The sequence below is a fragment of the Stenella coeruleoalba genome (assembly GCF_951394435.1).
Source record: "Stenella coeruleoalba genome assembly, chromosome: 6".
In the NCBI taxonomy this organism is placed as follows: domain Eukaryota; kingdom Metazoa; phylum Chordata; class Mammalia; order Artiodactyla; family Delphinidae; genus Stenella; species Stenella coeruleoalba.
Genome location: NC_137151.1, coordinates 74,939,409 through 74,958,417, shown reverse-complemented (window position 1 = coordinate 74,958,417; position 19,009 = coordinate 74,939,409). Strand labels below are relative to the sequence as shown.

The following is a 19,009-nucleotide window of genomic DNA, read 5'->3' as shown; positions in this document are numbered from 1 at the left end:
ATCTCTTTCCTCCTCTTCAACATTGTGTTGGTTCAATGGCACCACCACCAACTGCTGCCGCAAAACCAAAAGTGGCTGTAGGTGGCTTTTAAGGAGCTTTGGGATAAAACGAAGAGTGTGGGAAAATTTCATCCAAGGTGGAGTAGAGGCAGTCAGACTGAACTGGGAGTTAAACACATCATTTCCAGTCCTGTTTCCACCCTTAATTATTTTTGTGATATTGGCTAAGGAGTTTATTTTTACTAGCCCTCACTTTTGTCGTGTAAGACCAGCAGGTAGCAATGGTACCTTTTAGGAGAGAAAATTCTATAAATTATGAATTACACAGACATGGAAAATTGTCCTCTCTTCCTCCCTACAGTTTAACAACTTAGTGTCATGAGACGACGTTAATGGAACCTGGAACTTTGGAAGAAGAGGTATCAAGAGGATTGTGCCACCCTGCAGGGTGTAGGCCAGGGGCCACTCAGAAATAACTTTGTGTAGAAGGCTGGGTTAACAGCTGTAGCCTGGTCAAAGGGCAGGCATCTAGAGCAGCAGCTCGGTGGAGAATACAAGAAGGGAATGGCTTGGTGGAACAGGAATCTGACAGAATCAACCGCATCCAGTTTGTTGGTTTCGGGGGAAGGGTTATCTTCATGTCCTTCAATGATTTTAAAGACTGTTAGTCAAGGAGCTCCCTAAACTTTTTTTCAGAATGCTTTCACCTAAATTTATTCATTTACCTTCTCTTCGACTCCTGAATTTGCTAAGAGCCTCGATTTCTTTTTTATTTTTTCAGTTACAAACATACATATTTTTTCCAGATTACTTTCCATTATAGGTTATTATAAGATACTGAATATTGTTCCCTGCGTTATATAGTAAATCCTTGTTGCTTATCTATCTCTTGCCTAGTTTTATAGAGGAGGAAACTGAAGCCCTGAGAAAAGTGCCAAGTGGCCCAGCCCAGTAGTGGCAGATCAGGACGGGGGTCTCACCGAGGACAGTGGGCTCCCAGCTGCTCTATGCTGGGCCATGGAGCAGCAGCGTCACTTGGAAGCTCGTTAGAGATGCAGAATCTGAGGCCCCACCTCAGATCTACTGAACCTGAACCTCCATTTTAAACCTCTGGGTGTTTCATTTGCACATTAAAATCTGAGTAGGACAGTAATGAAGTATAGTCTCCCTCTTCCACTAAAAGTTCGTCTCTGCTCCATGCTTCTGACCCAGGCTCAGGCCCCCTGGGTTCATGGAGAGGTCAATCTGTAAAGGGGAAAAACATGCTGGAGGTGGATTTTATGTGTGAAATAAAAGTTTTTTGCTCCCACAATCATTTTGAGGGGTTATTTAGACAAATATAAATAGATAAGCAGGATATGAAATACTTATTTCAGTTAGTGGGCTCCTGGGCAAACTTCCTTCTAATATCACCACCTTATATCAGCAAAGTCCCATCTAAAAATATGTAAATATAACAGGACAAATAGACAACGTATCTGCTTAGACATCTGAGTGATTAGAATGATTTAAATTAAATCTTGTACTTCTGTTTCTGAAATGACTTCAGGATGCTAAAGTTATTAGACCCCCTAAATTCCAGATTCTGAAAATAGCCATTCTAGATGTTTTACAAGAATATGGCTTTAAAATGTAAACATCAAAGTAACCGATTAACACCAAATTTGGGACATAAACATGCTCTAATTACTATTTTGATAGTCGGCAAGTCATTAACTCCTCCAGGAAGATGACTTTCCACAGTCAAATAGAAGTATGTATTTAGTTCCTACCATGTGCAAGTATGTCACTGGAGAGAATATTGTCTACGAAAAGAATCTTTGAACTGTTCTCTTTGTCTTTCATCATCCCGCAAAAGAACCAGCTGACTTTGTAAAAGTCCTGCCAGCCACATGACGTGACAACTCTTGGTAGTGCCAAGATAGTTGAATGGGACAGATAAGAGTGACTCATTTGTTCTAAGATATCCAGGACCACCTTAAACATGCTTTGAATTCTAGGGCACCTGATATCAAGTCGTAAATGTGGAATAATGGATAATTTAGTCCTTGCATTGCTCAGGAGGTCTCTAGGATCCCCCAAATAGATAAACTCTTGCCAGTTCCCTAGTGTGACCATCTGAAAAGGTTCATTTGTACACATGTTGCTTTGTACATGCAAGCCCGGAAAATGGAACAAGGGCTGTAAATCTTTACAAATATGATGTGAAAAACAAGATGCGTGTGATCTATACAGTTCTTTTATAAGAGAGGCAAAAGTGACATGCCCTTTGTATGATGGCTTTATCTTTGATTCCTGTCCCCATCAATTTTTGTGGCACTTGCTCTCAGCTTTACAGGTAGAATGACATTGTTGTTTTGGCTGAAGTACCCTGGGTCGACTGCCTTCACTAACTATAGCCCATCTACTGCTGAGATTTTCCATCTCTTGAGGCTGGCATTATATTATGCCACAGTATGCAACACTGGTTCCTTTATTACTTTTTCCTCTCTTACCTGCCTTGTATTCTCTCTCACCCTTCTTCAGTTCATTGCATCGTACCCGATCAGATCATGTGACTCACAGAAGAAATGATAAGGCTGCATGTTTAAGTGAATCCGTGTCAGTAAGTTGCTGCCGGAGCATACCGTCTATGTACAGAAAAATATTCTGTAATAGACATCCTAGTTTATTCTTATGAGAGTTTTAAAATATTACCACCTTTAGGGGTGTTAGGGCAGTTTCTGGATTGAGATAAACAGTTGGATCTGAGATAATCAATCTTGTGTGGTTTGGAGTAGTAAGCATTATGCTCTTGACATAATAAAAAAGGAATATCCCAGGTATATGAATATTGTACATGTCACCAAAACAAGGTTATGAAGAAAGACAATGGAATATATGTCTTCAACATGGTTCTTCAAGTTTACAGATTTTGTCATTCATTAGAGAGTTGTAATTTTACCCAATGCTATTTGTATTTGGAGTACTCTTTGTTATCAAATTTTTATTTAAGTTCTGAGAGTGATAGGCCTTGGCATAAATAGTGTTACCTTTTTTTAGACCACAATTAAACATCCTGTACATGTTTACATGCCTGGAAGGTCATATTGATTCTTTGTCCTTCATCCCCTCACTTCTTTGCACTAATATTAAGCCAAATGGTTTGATCTTCTTATTCAAATCATTCCTTTAGCTGAACAATTATGATGTTTTCACCTTGGTTTCCTTCCTTTTTTAAAAAAGAAAATCAATTTTATTTTCCTTCCTTTAAAAAAAATTCACATTATGTTCCATGTAGAAATAACAATAACAATAGCAACCATAGGCCATAGGCCGCTTTACTTTGTGTGGTGGTGTTTCAGCACTTTATGTACACTATATCACTTAACAACAAGGTGGGCACTATCATCATTCCCATTTTACAGATGATGAAACTCATACTTCAGAACTCCAGGAACTTTTCTAGGTCATAAGACTCGTGCCTGACAAAACATGATCTTGAACCCAGGCCTCACTGACTCTCGAATCCACCTGCTTCATGACAACCGTAATGCAAGAGCAGAAAGGAAATTTAAACATCATCTAGTTCCAATTATTCTTTTCACAGATGAAGAAATAGGTCAAGAGAGGTTACATGCCTCACCCTAGGTCACACAACTAGCAAATGGAAAGAGGCAATTTCAATTGGTGTCCATTTTCAAGGAGGTTATGCAAGCATATTCCATTCCATCTAATTGGTTTGGACCAGGCATCCTCTCTGGACCAGTCCACTGTAACAGGGAGTATGGGCACACTGTACAGAATTGCTCAAAACGGCTGCTCCCTCACGCCCCTCTTGCTGGGGGTTAAGAGGAATCTTTGTAACCGGGTAGACACTGCAAAAGCTCTTCACTGTATGGGGTTGTTATCTTCCAAGCTGGAAGCCCATTTCTAACCAGATTCTCTCAAAGCCAGGAAGCAAGTCCCTGCTAGGGAATTTTCCATGTTATTAGGACCCCTTCTCCCTTCAAAGTAGATCAAATCCAGGGTAAAACCAGTCCGCCTTCACTGTTCTTCACTCAGTCCACTCTCCAGGCCCTGCCTCTATGTTGAAGATAGATTGAGTTTGACAGATGGAAAACCAGCAGCAGTCCCGAGACTGGCTGCCAAATGGGACAGAGGAGGAGATGATCTGATGGGCTGTGGCATTAAACTGAAAGGGTAGAACATGGATGCACAGATGAAGGCAATGAATGGTGACCCTCCTGAGGAAAGAGCAGTATTTTTCATCACTGAATGAACCATGTTGAAGGTTTGGAAAAGGGAGAAGGCAGCTACTGGGCAAGGTACTGCTTTCTATATCATGGTTTAACTTGTAGAAGGGTGCTTCAACATAGATGGGTGTCCCAATTGGACTTGTTTTTAATAGTATATTTTTCTGACCACAAAACTAATCTAAACTTATTCAAGAAAAGTATGAAGAAAGAAGCTGTGATTCACTGAGACACACATGCAGGTGGAATGGTGATTCACTGTGACGCAGTTGTGTTTTACTCTAGATGTGCATATCTTTCCCCTTTCCAGAGCTCTGTGCTCTCTTTGCCTCAGGGGAGAGTGGTATAGCCGAGATGAAAGCAGAAGTTGCCCATACTAGAAGAGAGACTGGCTCTGGTGTTCTAGAGTCTCTTGGAAGGGACTAGATCATATAAGGGGAGACGGGTAGGGACTTTTGGGAAGGATAAGCTGGAAAATATGAAAGAATAGACAAGGAGAGTTGATTTCCTAAGGTTGGTGGATCCAATGTTCTGTGTTTTGGAGCACCCCGGACTTTGTGGGGGAATGTGACTATAGGGATGCTAGGTATTTCCCCTACCAGCCTTGGTAAGGAATCCTACAGTACATGAAGCAGGCCCCTCAGCACCAGAGTACATGATATTTCTTTCAAAAATGCAAACTTGAGCATGTTTCCCAGGAAAAGGGCCCTTCATTGACTTCCTATCTGTAGGAGATACAGAAAAGCATTCCAAGCGGATGAAATAGCATGTACAAAACTATGAAGTTCGTGGCACATGTACTCTGTACGGGTGACTTTCTTCATCTGGATCACAAGGTTGTCAAGCAGCTGGAAGGATGAGTAAGGACTGCTCATGGGTGGCCTTGACTGCCATCTGGTGGAATCTCTGCAGACCAATGATTTTCAAACATCTTTTAGGAGTATACATAATTTCTTAAAAATTAATTAATTATTAATTTATTTTTGGCTGCGCTGGGTCTTCGTTGCTGAGTGCAGGCTTTCTCTAGTTGCGGCGAGCGGGGTCTACTCGTTGCAGTGCACGAGCTTCTCATTTCGGTGGCTTCTCTCGTTGCCGAGCATGGGCTCTAGGCACGCAGGCTCAGTAGTTGTGGCTCGTGGGCTCTAGAGCGCAGGCTCAGTAGCTGTGGCGCGTGGGCTTTGTTGCTCCGTGGCATGTGGGATCTTCCCGGACCAGGGCCCGAACCCATTTCCCCTGCACTGGCAGGCGGATTCTTAACCACTGCGCCACCAGGGAAGTCACCATAATTTTTAGAATAAAATCTTACACAGAAACCCAGTGGACCCTCATGCCATGCCCTTCCCCACATAGCCTTGAACTCTTGACGTTTCTCTGTGTGACCATGACTGTGGATAATAGGGAACCCATTATCTGATCAGATTTGAGATTTAAAAGGATGACCACAGTGGTGGTATGAAGATACATTGAGGGGTGGAGATGGAGAATGTCAGACTGGATACAAAGAGACCAATGTAGTGAGAAGAAATTGGTGAACACAAATTGGTAATGGAAAAATAAGTTCATTTTTATATGAATTTCAGTTTTTATTGTGAGCCTCATTTGATTTGGTGGTAGAAATTTAGTTTTAATTCAGGGTCACTCTCCTCTGAATTAGATCAAATTTCAGGGGGGTGTTTTGTATACATGGTAAAAACCACTGCTTATTCAAAGCTTAATTATGGAGAGAGCAGGGCCTTTAAAAATTTAACACATTTAATTACTATAGTAATTACGTATGGCATGTACTATTATTACCCCCAGATTAGACCCAGAAAATGGAGTGACTTGCCATAGTCAAATAGCTCTTAATGCTTAGAGCTAGGATTTAAACCGAGATAGCCTGCCTCCTAGTATGTGCCAGTGTCTTCATCCTTAACCAATGCAGTATGATGTGGAGGCATCTATGGGGAGTGTACCATTTTGTCCTTGGGCGTGATCAGTCCTCTCTGGCATTTTTCACCATTGCATTTGTTTTTCTTCATCCCATCTGGTTCTAGGACATTGTCCATGCAGGTGGCTCTGGATCCTCCAGAATGATTCATTCAGCTGTTCACAACCTATACTACACTTGTAAGAAACTCTTTGAGGCTGTCTGGGACTCCGTCTACCTAGGGCAGTTGTTCTCAACTGTGATTTTGCCCCCCGGGACATTTGGCAGTGCTTAGAAATGTTTTTGGTTGTCCCAAGAGGTGAGGGTGAAGATTACATTACTGGAATCTAGTGGGTAGAGGCCAGGGTCGCTGATAAACATCCTACACTGCACAGGACTGTCCCCACAACAAAGAATTATTGGGCCCAAAACGCTAATAGTGCCAAGGTTGAGAAACTCCAGCATAGACATGAAATTACGTTTCAGCCATTTTATTTACAAAGTCTTGCTTCATTCCCAGGGCTCCATCTTCCCAGGAAGGCAGAGATTCCCTTGGCTCTTAGCTCCACCAAACCTTCTGGGTTTTTTGTTACCTTTCCCTCCGTCAGGGCTCAATGTAGCGCTGTTAAGTGGGGTGGGAACTGGGCCCCCTTTTCAGGTACCCACTTAAGTCAAAACTCTCTGCTTACCTTTTGATTGCTTCCGTCTCCCTTCCTTCCATCTAGTCTGAGTGTAAAAATTTTGCTCTTACTCGTCATAGTCCTCCAAATCTGTTGCCCATGAGTTCCCCTAACATTTGAAACAAACTGTAAGAATTGATTACCTTTTTCTCTGCTTTATGCTATGTAATCTCTGTCCTGGGGACAATAAATACAGAATAGTCAGCAGACTGAATGAAGTTTTACAGAAATGCAAAGAAAACCTTAGTTTATCCATGTCAGCATTTTGCAGTCTATATTCTGAGGTGTGACATTGTCCCTGGAGAGTCACAAGATTTTTTATGGAAAGGAAGAAGTGATGCATGTGGTCCCCTTCTCTAGGAATTCACAAGTGGTATAAAGAAACAATTTAAATTTGTTTATCCTAGGACTTCCACAAAGTATTTGACCAGAAAGCTTTTCTTTTTCATGGAATCCCTAAGGATGGCTTGTACGTATTTTGAGAAATGCTAGTCTATGTAATAAATGTGGCCTTTACCAAAACATGGGCAGAGATAAGAGGATAGGTTCTAGGGATGTTAAAAGTTAGGCTCAACAGGACTTGATGAATGATTGGTCCCAGGAGGTAAAGAAGCAAGAGAAATCAGTGAGAGAATGTAGAAACTTCAAAATTAAAGGCACAAATTTTGTATCATTGTTTATATATCACAAAGTATTAGGCACCAGGGCTTTTAAAAAATATAAAACACAAAATGACAATACTGGATTTATCTCTCTCCTGGATTGTTGTAATGGCTTTCTAAATGGTCTCCTAGCTTTCATTCACTGCTTCTTCTAATCTTAACACCACAAAGTGACCAAAGAAATTTTTCTAAACAAAGGTATAATCATGGCATTGCTCTGATCAGAGAACTTCTGTGACTCAGTTTTGTACAGAGACACCCCAGACTCCTTTGCATAGCGTTCAGAGGCCCTTGGTAAAATCTTCCTGCATATGGATTTAACTTGGGATGGCAAGAAATGAGCAGCTCTTACTCAAGAGATCTTGCCTTGCACAGCCAGTGCTTATGTGCTGTGTGCTTTTAGGGACTCTGGGGGATAAGGCAAGCTGTGCTGGGGGCCTTGCATCTGCTCCTGCCTCCGGCGGATGCCTTGACTCTGTATGTATTATAAATACATTGTAATTTAATCTAATCTTAGAATGGGAGAGTGTGTGGTCTGTCTCTGCCTATGTGGGGGTCTTCTGTTCCTCCAGATCCTGTCTCACCCTTGTCCGCTTGGTTCTCTGCTCTGGGAGGCTGACCTGTATGGACTGAATCAGTGGAATCCCTTGACCTCTGTCTTGTAGTTGGGTTTGGTTAATGGAAAATGCTGACAGGAGGTAGGAGGGAGGGAGGAGAGTGACATCAGAGTACATATTCCCTGGATCCCTCCCTGCAAGGGTACCGCAGGCTGGCTGTGCCCTGTGCTGGTCACTGCTTCTCTCAAGGTGACCTCCCCCATGGTCTTTCCTCCTCTCCATGTTGGGGTAACTGCCATCTCTCTGGTGGTGGTAACACCACTTCTGCTTGAACTCCTGGCTCCTGCATCTCCTTATGGTTCCTCTGTACCCTGATTATATGCTTGTAAATAGTCTCTTAAAAATAAACCCTCCTCAAATACTTTCCCAAACTGAATGTTGCATTTCTTTTCCATTGGGACCCTAGCTGCTATAGTTGGCCATCTGAAACGCTTAGATTTTTGAATGTCTGTGAATGGTAAATATTTACATGATAAAGAGTTGAATTAAACAGAGACACATCATAAAATGTCCATTTTTGAGATCTACCTCATATCATTTCAAATGGTACCATAAAATTATAAAATGGAATATTAAATTTAAAAGTAACTTTGAGTAAGGATAGTATTCATTTTCTAGTCAAGAAAGACCATTTCTCTTGTGATCCATTGTCTGGAAAAATTTCCATGTCATTGGTTAATGATTTTCCATGAAAATTAACAGACAAGAGCTCTGAGTTGGCTTGGGTGGTGGGAAAGACTCCATCTGCACACAGTTCTGTCTGGTGAAGTCCTTGGGGTTAGGTGTGTTGGAAGGTTAATGGGAGTGGCAGACATAGGAATCATTAGATGGCTCAGTGACTACAGCTTTTGCAGCTGGTCTTTAATGAGCCCCCAAAGAATTTTCAAGTAAAAGAAGCTCTTAAATGACTATAGCTAAGCAGTTATCTTCTAGAATCAGGGGAGAATCTTCTTCAGGAGAGGAATTCTCCCTGAAGAATCCAGGTAGAAATGCCATTTTTAGATAGTCTTCCTCCTCCAGATGGTTTATATATAGTATCTTGTGTTCTTTAAATTAGGAGAGAATATATAACACTGAAGCTGAAAGGACTTCAGTGTGAAATTTGCAAGGAACAGCAAAATGCCATTTTTTCTGTTTGCAGTAATAACTGATATTTAGCTCTTAGTCTATTTCTTATTGGTTAATATTCTTTTTCTTTGAAGCAAAAACATATATACATAAATATGTATGTGTGTGTATATATATATGTTTTATACACACACACACACACACACACACACACACACACACATACACTTTAAAGGTAGGTTTATATAAGTTAATTTCACCTTCCATGATTCTGGCCATGAAAAAAATTTCAAATTACTGATTCTTTGTTAGGGAAGAGTGTATAGTGCTCAAATATGACAGACTAGGGATGTCATGAGGCTTCCAGTATTCTTGTTCACTATTTTTTGCTTGTAGATCTAGCCATACAGATATTTATACATCTATCTATATATAGCTTAACATCCCATAAAAGCATGTGCTTTCCTTTTCCTGAGGAATCTTCTTTTGGAAATGGCAATGCAATAAGCATTTCCTGTGGAATTGCAGAGGGAATGGAACCCTATGAATTATAACAGCGATGCTGGGGTGAGGTGTAGCAAAGGATAATTACCCCACTTTCCACGTGATCAGAAGTGAGGTACTCCATGTGCATGAAGACTTTGGTATGAGAGGTAAAAAAGATAAATCTATTGTCCAGGCAGGATTTGCTGTGAAGTTTTTCTTGTTTTGTACATACTGAAATACCAGTGTTGTTGTAGTCAGTGGTTCATGCGGGGACATAAGGTTAGAAAAGATCCAAGCAATCTTTTGAATATGTTGTCCAAGCTATGTTTTGTTTTGTTTTGTTTTTCTGTGCCTCCTATACTTGATCACAGAGAGAAATGTGTATCATGTTATTTAGAAAGAGGATTTAAAAACAGGCACAGCTTTGGAACCTTGATCTGTATAACTCACTAATTTCCACCTCGTGGGAAACATTCTTTTCTACCCTGGGACTTGAACAGGAAATATTGGAGATTTATATTTTTAAGCAATTAGTAAATAAACTGTGGGTATATTTAACATTTAATATTTTAGTTTCTTTAGCTGTAATTCTGAAGTAGACTTAAAGTTGATAAAATCCTAATCATAATGCAAGACTCTGAAAAAGCACCCTACTTTTTAGATTATTAAAGTACAGTAATGATAGAAAGTTAGCACCTTTCTTCTTTTAAAACTGTAACCTAGTATTTATACCTGACTGTGCTGTCTCAGTGTGTTAGATCTCAAGCCTTATTTTATAACCATAAAGATATTTAAAAGTAGGAAAATAGTTTTGATATTTATTATAGTGTCTAAGTAAGATAGTGAGTTTTTTTCTAATATGAAAGCTCTTTGTTGTGAGGAATGCAAATGTAAAATACATAAACTTGAATACCCTCAAAATACCTTTTAGATGAAACAGTGTATTTGGAGGAGGGAAAACCACTGTGAGTCATCTGTCTCTTCAGGTTCTGCTCTCAGAACAGTTACTGATTTGTTTAGTGACCTTGGCCATCGTGGTCTAACTCCATTTTCATTTTCCCTCTTGACAAATGGATTTTCTTTCTACTAACCTGCTTTCCTGGACATACTTTGGAGGAAAGATGTTGTGTAAATACCTATCTCAAGAGTGAACTTCAATCTGAAATGAGAACACTATTCACTGGTATTTTTTTAACCTTGTAATCCTTACCAAAAAAAAAAAAAATTAAAATCTAAGTATATTTTAAGGAAGTACTCTGGATAAATGACTGAAGTTCATTACCATATAAGAATTATATTCAATATAGATTCTTTTAAATATGAAAATGTGGCTTAGCAAGTTGGCGGGTTGAAAATCCTTGCTTTATTAGTTAGCAAATGATTCTGGGTTTTATCATATTTATTGTCAATCTCAGTTTTTGGATGCCTAGGAATTCAAAATTATATGCTCAGCTGACCCTTTAATAAATGCTCTCATTCTGTCTTACATGATTTATAGCCTGGCAGCTCACATGTAAAAATGATGTATGATTTAATGAAGTGGAAAGGCAGAATAGGTTCCCACCTTCGATTGTTTAATGCTTTCCTCCGGCTGGTGACTGGAATGCTAGGGGCAAACAAAGCAGAGTTGCATCCCCTGTTCATTTATCGCCACAAGGACAGGAAGATCCAGTTTGCTATGATATGTGATTGTTTGCAAATATACTTCTGTTTCATTAGAAAACACGAGAGCATTGATTCAGGTATCTTGGAATAGTCTAAAGAGAAACAAGAGAGAGGCTATCGACTCAAACTCCCTTATTTTGCATTTTTATTTTATTGCTCTAAATGTAAATATTCGGGGAAAGCAATACAGCATTTAATCCACAGGGTTGTGCAGTGTTTTAGCACCATCTGTCCATAAGTGTTTATGGAGTACATTAGGTACCGATTGAGGCACTGGGTTGGCAGTGGCCAAGAGAGCCGAGGCCCCTTCATGGGAGGACGGATAACAAACTAATAAACAAATGCATAAATATGATGATTTCTGATTTGTGCCACGGAGTGAGTGCATGAAGAACAACTTTAAACAAGATGCTCTCAGAGAGTGTGCAGGGAGTGAGGGGTCACTCTAGAGCTGCTGGTGTCGCGAAGGACACTCCAGCCACGACCTACATGATGTGAAGTTTGCAATGTACAAGCATCTGGAGGCAGATCTTCCCGAGCAGAGGGCACAGAGAACACAAGTTCAAGGAGGAGGGAGCTTGAAGGTCATGAGGAATAAAAAAGGAAAGTAGGGATGAGAAATACGTATATGGGCAGGAGAGGTAGTAGTTGAGAACTGAAGGGGGCAAATAGTACAGGGCCTTGCAGGCCACAGTAAGGAAGGATCTGTGTTCCAGCAAGTGCCACACTCCAAAGGCTTTTCCTGAGGTTCTCCCAGCCCCCCCTTACCCACCAGCATGGGCACTGTGGTGCACCTGTTTAATTTCTACATAACCCGTGAGGTCGTGGCCCTACCTGAATAACAGGGAGTATAGAGTTCTGGGGCCAAAACATGTATAAAAGTGTCCCATTAATTACCTCAAGGGTTCCCACCCTCCCCCAACAATTTTTCATTTAGAAAAATTACAAATATACAGAAAGTTGCAAAACTCCTCCTGTAGAGTCACCAATTGGCAATAATTTCCCACCTTTGCTTTATCTCCTTTCTCTCTATGTATACACCTGGTTTTGTTTTGTTTTGCTAAAGCATTTCAATGTTAGTTGCAGACGTTATGATTTTCACCGTGAACTTAAATACTTCCGCATCTATCTGATCATGGCCAGGAAATTTAACAGTATAATACTTTTATCTACTATGCAGCCTATATTGAAAATTTCCAGATTGCTCCAATCATGGCTTGTATGGCTGATTTTTTGATAGTCATATTTCTTTTGTCTCCTCTAATTCAGAACAGTCCCTGTAGCCGCCTTTTTTTTTTTTTCACGGTATTGATATTTTTGAAGAGTATGAGCCAGTTCTTCAGAATCTCTCTCAATTTGGATTTTTCTAATGTTTCCTCATAATTAGATTTAGGTTAAATATATTTGTCAAGAATGCTCCATAGGTGTGTATCAGGTGGCTCATTATGTTGGTTTGTCCTAATGTTGATGACCTTAAACTCGATCACTGGTAAAGGTGTATCTGCCAGATTTCCCCATTGTAAAGGTATCTTTTCCCCTTTGCAATCGATAAATAGTCTGTGGGGAGATACTTTGAGACTCGTGAATATCTTGTTTCCTAATAGCCTTTCATCTAATTATATTAGTAACTACAGATGCATCTTTCCAGAACCTGTTATTACTATGGCGGTTGTGAAGACGATGACTTTCTATTTCTCTTGTTACTTCTATAGTCATTAGTTGGCTTACTTCTGTAAGTAAGCCAACTAATGGCTTACTTTTCCTCCTCCTACCCCCTTTTAAAAAATCGGTATGGACTCAAGGATTTTTAAAAAAAATTTATTATGCTATAATCTATTCCTGTCATTGTACATCTTGATGCTATAATTGTCCCAAATTTGACTAGTGAGAGCTCCTTCAAGCTGTAATTTTTGATCAGTTTTTGAGCACTTCCTTTTTCTCCAGCATAGTAAGAGGTTTCAGGCTTACTTTATACTTTTTCTTCCCTAGACCAAGAAAAAGTGATTTCTCCCAAATGTCCTGGTTTATTTTGGTGGAGAATGGTATTTAGAAACCAACATCTTGGAACTAGATGTTTATTGCTACCAGGGTAGCATTGCTTTCAGAGTGAGGGTGTCTTTGCTTCTAGAACCATTCAGTCGACAGGGCTAATAAATACATACACACACACACACACACACACAGAATCATAAGTTCTTACTAATACCTTTAATTCCAGTCCAACATGACAGCATTTTTTCTCCTTTTCCCATTCTGTATCTGTATCTCCTTTCTCCCACAGAGAAAACTCTGGTTCCCAACAACATCAATATGTCAATATTTACTAATACGTGGTTGCAGTACCCACTCCGCCAATTTTAGAATTGCTACACCAATCCCAGTACCAACAATAAACTCATTAGGTTCAAGACCACTCCACTCTTCTTTTGTCCTTAGAATATATTTCATTGAGGAAGTAAAGTCATGTACTACATTCAAAAGTTACCTCCTTTCTTCTGTATCATTATGTTGTCTGTTTGACATACAATTAGGTTTATTTGTTTCTGTTTGAATCAAATTTAGTTTACTCCATCCTTTCTTATTCAAATTTAACTTATTAATGTGTAAAACATTAACATGGTTTAAAAGTCAAAACTGTATAAAAAGATATATTCAGTACCTCCAAGCTTTAAAAACACCATTAGTCATCTTTAACTTTAAGCTTTAATGAGATAGCAGGGTAGGTACTAACCATTAGTAAATAAGGCAGCTTCATCAACATGGCATAATGGGTATCAGTACACTCGTAGAACTTTAAAGGACCATGAAAATAATAATTCTTCTTCTTGTTTTGATTCTAGCATTAATACTTTCCCCTCTAATTGCTAATCTTTTAACTTTATACCTGAGAATTTTATACTATTTTTTAGCAGGATACTGTGTGTGTGTGTGTGAGAGAGAGAAAATACTGTGTGTTTTCATTGTTTTTTTAGGTAGTCATCTTCTATAGATCAGTGCTTTTCATTTGAAACTGAAATAGTTTCAAAGAAAAAGAAAAAGATCATTCTATTTACATGATTTTCCTTTGTATTCTCCTGAGGTAGTCAAAATATGGGCACATTTGGGGAAACAAAAGACTGAAAAAGTGAAAAGGGTAGACAAATGTTCAGTTGCATCTAAATATATGAAAATTGCACAAAGCATCTAACTGTTTAATATATATGTACATACCTGTACATATACATATATGTTTCAATGTGTCCAGGGTGATATACTTAGCGAAATGTGCAATAATGGGTTGTATAGACTTCAGAGAAGCCATATAATAACTTAGAAAAACTTTTTATATAACATTGTTATTTTGGGCCCAAACCAGAGAAATTTCGGCTGAATAAAATGTGTCTTATTAACAGTAATGTCAGCAAAATCACTTCTGCTCTTGGCATGGTTCGTTTACTCATGCAGCAAAAATTAACTGCAGTTACGTCTTGAATATTTTTTCTAAGCACATCTGTAATTCGTAGACGCTTTGACTATTAGTGTAGAATATGGTGATTATCATAAAATGTATACTTGACAATTTAGGCTAGCAACTTAAATGTTAGTATACAGAACATATAGACCCTGGCGTCTTGCAGAGTGGTGTGGATTTGGATTAGCAATCTTTCAGAAGTAGAGCGGTGGGTTGCTTGGTGTCTGGCTTTGTTTTTCTGATTTGCTAGGCTAAGGTCGAATGGGTAATAAAGGCAGGATGTCCTAAAATAGTGTGATTTCCTTTCCTAAAAATTAATCCATTTTTTAAAGCCCACAAAACTTCCTCTTACTTATCCAAATTCCACTTTTGAAAGGTTTTTGTATATTAACATTTTAAAGATGCACATACTGACCCTGGAAGGGTTAAGCTCCTTTCAGCCATTTATACTGTAGTCTGATTCATTTTAATCTGTTTGCTTCCCTTCTAAATCCTAGAGGAGCTGCAGGGAGACTGCATTTTTAAAGGAAGAGGTGAATATTTTGTAGCACATAGGGAACTTCAAGGGACATCCTGGGAGGAATGCCCGGTGAGGTGTGGAAGGGAAGGGGGAGGGAGTAGGCAGTGGAGGGTGGAGGTCGTTGATTGGAGGAGGGAGATTCCTCTGTAAACATAGCACAGGCCAGATTTTTTGGGTTTTTTTTTTTTCAGTTTTGCACAGGGCCCTGGTTATCCAGAATCCCTTGAGACACCAACTGGAACTCATCTTCTTAATACTGACACAGTATAATTAATCTGACTATTCTGTTCCTCTGAGACTTGTCTGTGGCAAGAGTCTCTGCCGCAGGACCTCAGACCCACCACTGGATGCCTCAGACCCATAAGGCAGTCTTGCCTAAATGGAAATGAAACTCCACACTCTATCATAATTTCTTCATCCCTTATAACTGAGTTGTTTTCCTCCATCAGAAGAATTAATCATCTTCAAGGTCACACATGCACCAATCAGAGAACTAGAAGGCACCCAGAGATTTTATCAGTTTATTTAAGTCCAGTTCCCAAGAGACAGATGTGCTGGGCACAGGAGTGGCAGGGCTTGGACCACAACACGGGTCTCCTCCCTCCTGGCCCAGGGCTTGCCCCCTTGGCCCGCACGCCTATTACTTGCTGTAACTGAACTGACCTCTCTTTTTCTCTTGGAAGGAACATTTGAGCAAATTTCTGGGCCATGAAAGCATTGCTCTCTGCTTGCAAGGAAGGCTACTTGGAGAAAAGTAGAGATTATAGTTTCATTTTATGCAAGTATAGTAAAGTATATGTAGGTCACAGATAGATTTTTTTTTAAAAAAACATAATTTAGATAAGCCCATTTTTTACCCTGCTTTTTTTTTTTTTTTTCCAAATGACCTAATCTGATAAATTTGCAATCCTAGGGACACGTTCATGTAATTTTATTGGATCTTCCCTTTGCAGTAAAATGTAAAGTAGCACCACTGTGGTTAAGAGTGCATAGTGGGGTGTATACCTGCTCACCATTTACTAGCTATGTGAATTGGGAAAGTTCCTATTTCCTCGTTTGAAAAGCAAGGGTAACAGTACATATCTCATAAGGTTATGAGAGGATTAAATTAGAAAATGCGTAAAATCTATAGCATAGTGCCTGGCACTCTGTAAATGCACAGTAACTGATCCACCACCACCACCACCACCACCACCATCATCATCATCATCATCATCATTATTGTTATTATTATTATTATTACTATTGATACTGCCTGGAAAAGAAAGTCTGTATAGACCAGGCATCTTAAGTTCAGGATTCAAGTGCAATTTCTTTTGTTTTCTATTTCATCATATTATAGTATATTTTCAGATATTTTAACTGCATTAAAGTTCCAATCAGTTCATTTAATTTTTTCTATTAACAGACTATTTTTTAGAGTAGTTTTAGGCTTACAGAAAAATTAAGGAGAAAGTACAGAGTTCCCTATACATCCTCTGTTTCACCCCTTAATTTCCCCATTCTTAACATCTTGCATTGGTGTGGTATACTGCTTAAAATTGACGAACCAATGTCGATACATTATTATTAACTGAAGTCCATAGTTTACTTTAAGGTTGACTCTTTATGCTGTACTATTCTATGGGTTTTGCCAAATGCATATTGTTATCCACCTTTACCATATCATACATAATAGTTTCACTGACCTAAAACTCTGCTCTACCACTTTATTTCTCTCTGCCTCCCCTTCCCAACCACTGAAAGCCAATGATCTTTTACTGTCTCCATAGTTTTGCCTTTTCTACAATGTCATATAGTTGGAATCATAGAGTATGTGGCCTTTTCAGACTGCCTTTTTTCACTTAACAATATTCATTTAAAATTCTTCCATGTCTTTTTGTGGCTTAATATCTCATTTCTCTTTATTGCTGAATAATATTCCATTGTGTGGCTATACCACAGCTTCTTTATCCATTCACCAATTGAAAGACATATTACTTGCTTCCAAGTTTTGGCAGTTATGAATAAAGCTGCTGTGATCATTTGTGTGCACGTTTTGGGGAGAACATAAGTTTTCAGCTTATGTGGGCAAACACCTAGGAGCACGGTTGCTGGATCATATGGTAAGCGTATGTTTAGCTTTGTAAGAAACTGCCTGTGTTTCTGCACCATCTTATATTGCTGCACCATCTTATATTTCTGCACCATCTTATATTGCTGCACCATCTTATATTCCTACCAGCAGTGAATGAGAGTTCCTGTTGCTCCACATCCTCAGCAGCGTTTGGTGTTGTCAGCGTTCCAGATTTTGGCCATTCTAATAGGTGTGTAGTGGTATCTTGTTGTTTTAATTTGCAATTCCCTGATGACATACCGTGGAGCATCATTTCATATGCTTATTTACCATCTGTATATCTTCTTGGTTGAGGTGTCTATTCAGATCTTTTCCCCTTTTTTAATTGGGTTGTTTCTTTTCTTATTGTTGAGTTTTGAGAGAGTTCTTTGCACATTTTAGATACAAGTTCTTTATCAGATATGTTTTGCAAATATTTTCTGCCAGTCTGTGACTTGCTTTTTATTCTCTTCACAGTGTTTTCACAGAACAGAAGTTTTTTTCATTTCAATGAAGTTCTACGTATCAATTTTTTTTTTCATGGATCATGCTTTTGGTGCTGCATCTAAAAACTAACTGCCAAATCCAAGATCACTGAGATTTTCTCCTATGTTATCTTCTAGAAGTCTCATAGTTTTGTGTTTTAGTTATGTCTATGATCCATTTTGAGTTAATTTTTGTGAAAGGGTGGTATCTAGATTTATTTTTTCCATGTGGATTTCCAGTTGTTAGTTCATTAAATTTTTCTCTGGTAAGTGAAGTAACATTATTCCTGAGAAAGATATTTTAATCACTGAAGACCTGAAAGAATATTTAATTCCTTTTCAGTGAATGAAGTCTCTTCACCTATCTGGAGAAATATTATCAGCAATATAGAATTGTTTATCAATGAAGCGTTTTGATATCTGGTCTCTTATATTTTAGGATGATTTAGAAGGACTGTGGAATGGTGCATATGGTTTAGAGCTGGTTGTATTTCTTAACTAAAACCTAGTTATTCAGTAGAATGTTTTGTACAGTTACTGTTCAAGTGCTTCCACTCTTTTACAACTTCTTTTTATAAAAAAAATCTATCCTTTGAGTTACTGGTTTGGGGGATTATTGAAATGCTTACCTCCCTCCCTTCCACCTTCCCTCCCTCCCTCCCTCCCTCCCTCCCTCCCTCCCTCTCTCCCTTCCTTCCTTCCTTCCTCCCTCCCTGTCTTTCTGTCCTTCCCTTCCTCCCTCCATCCCCCTCCTTTCCTCTTTCTCTCTTTCCTTTTAAATCACTGTACTTGGCTAACAAGTCTTAACATCTGCTGACGTTATTGATCCTAGGAATAAAAACGTGAGATGATCGCTGGGAGAAATTCCAGGCACGGAGCCCAGACAATCCATAAACCCCATATATTTCAAATTATGCGAGTCTTGTGAAATATTTTCAGAAATACAGTTGCCAGTGATTTGGTTATGTAGGCCTGTTTAAAGGAAAGGTTTTAAAGTTCTTCTTGAAGCGACTTGTAGTTTTCAAACTCAAACTTCATGAAAACCAAGAGCCATTTCTTCTCCAAATGTTTCCTTTTAGGTTCTCTTGGTACATTCTTTTTAGCATTAATGTAGCCACTCACAGTATGATGGTTTG

General features: G+C 39.1%; 1 protein-coding gene across 5 annotated transcripts in view; it reads left to right on the top strand.

Moving 5' to 3' along the window:
- Positions 1-19,009, top strand: part of ZNF385B (zinc finger protein 385B) — a 413,497-nt gene that overhangs the window by 13,886 nt on the left and 380,602 nt on the right. Inside the window, exon 1 of one of the 5 annotated variants that reach the window (XM_079923560.1) lies at positions 9,635-9,824. The exons of the other annotated variants lie outside the window; for them this stretch is intronic. The gene's annotated coding sequence lies outside the window, so the exon portion shown is untranslated. Of the gene's footprint in view, positions 1-9,634; positions 9,825-19,009 lie in introns of those variants that run through there. 5 annotated transcript variants of the gene reach the window in all.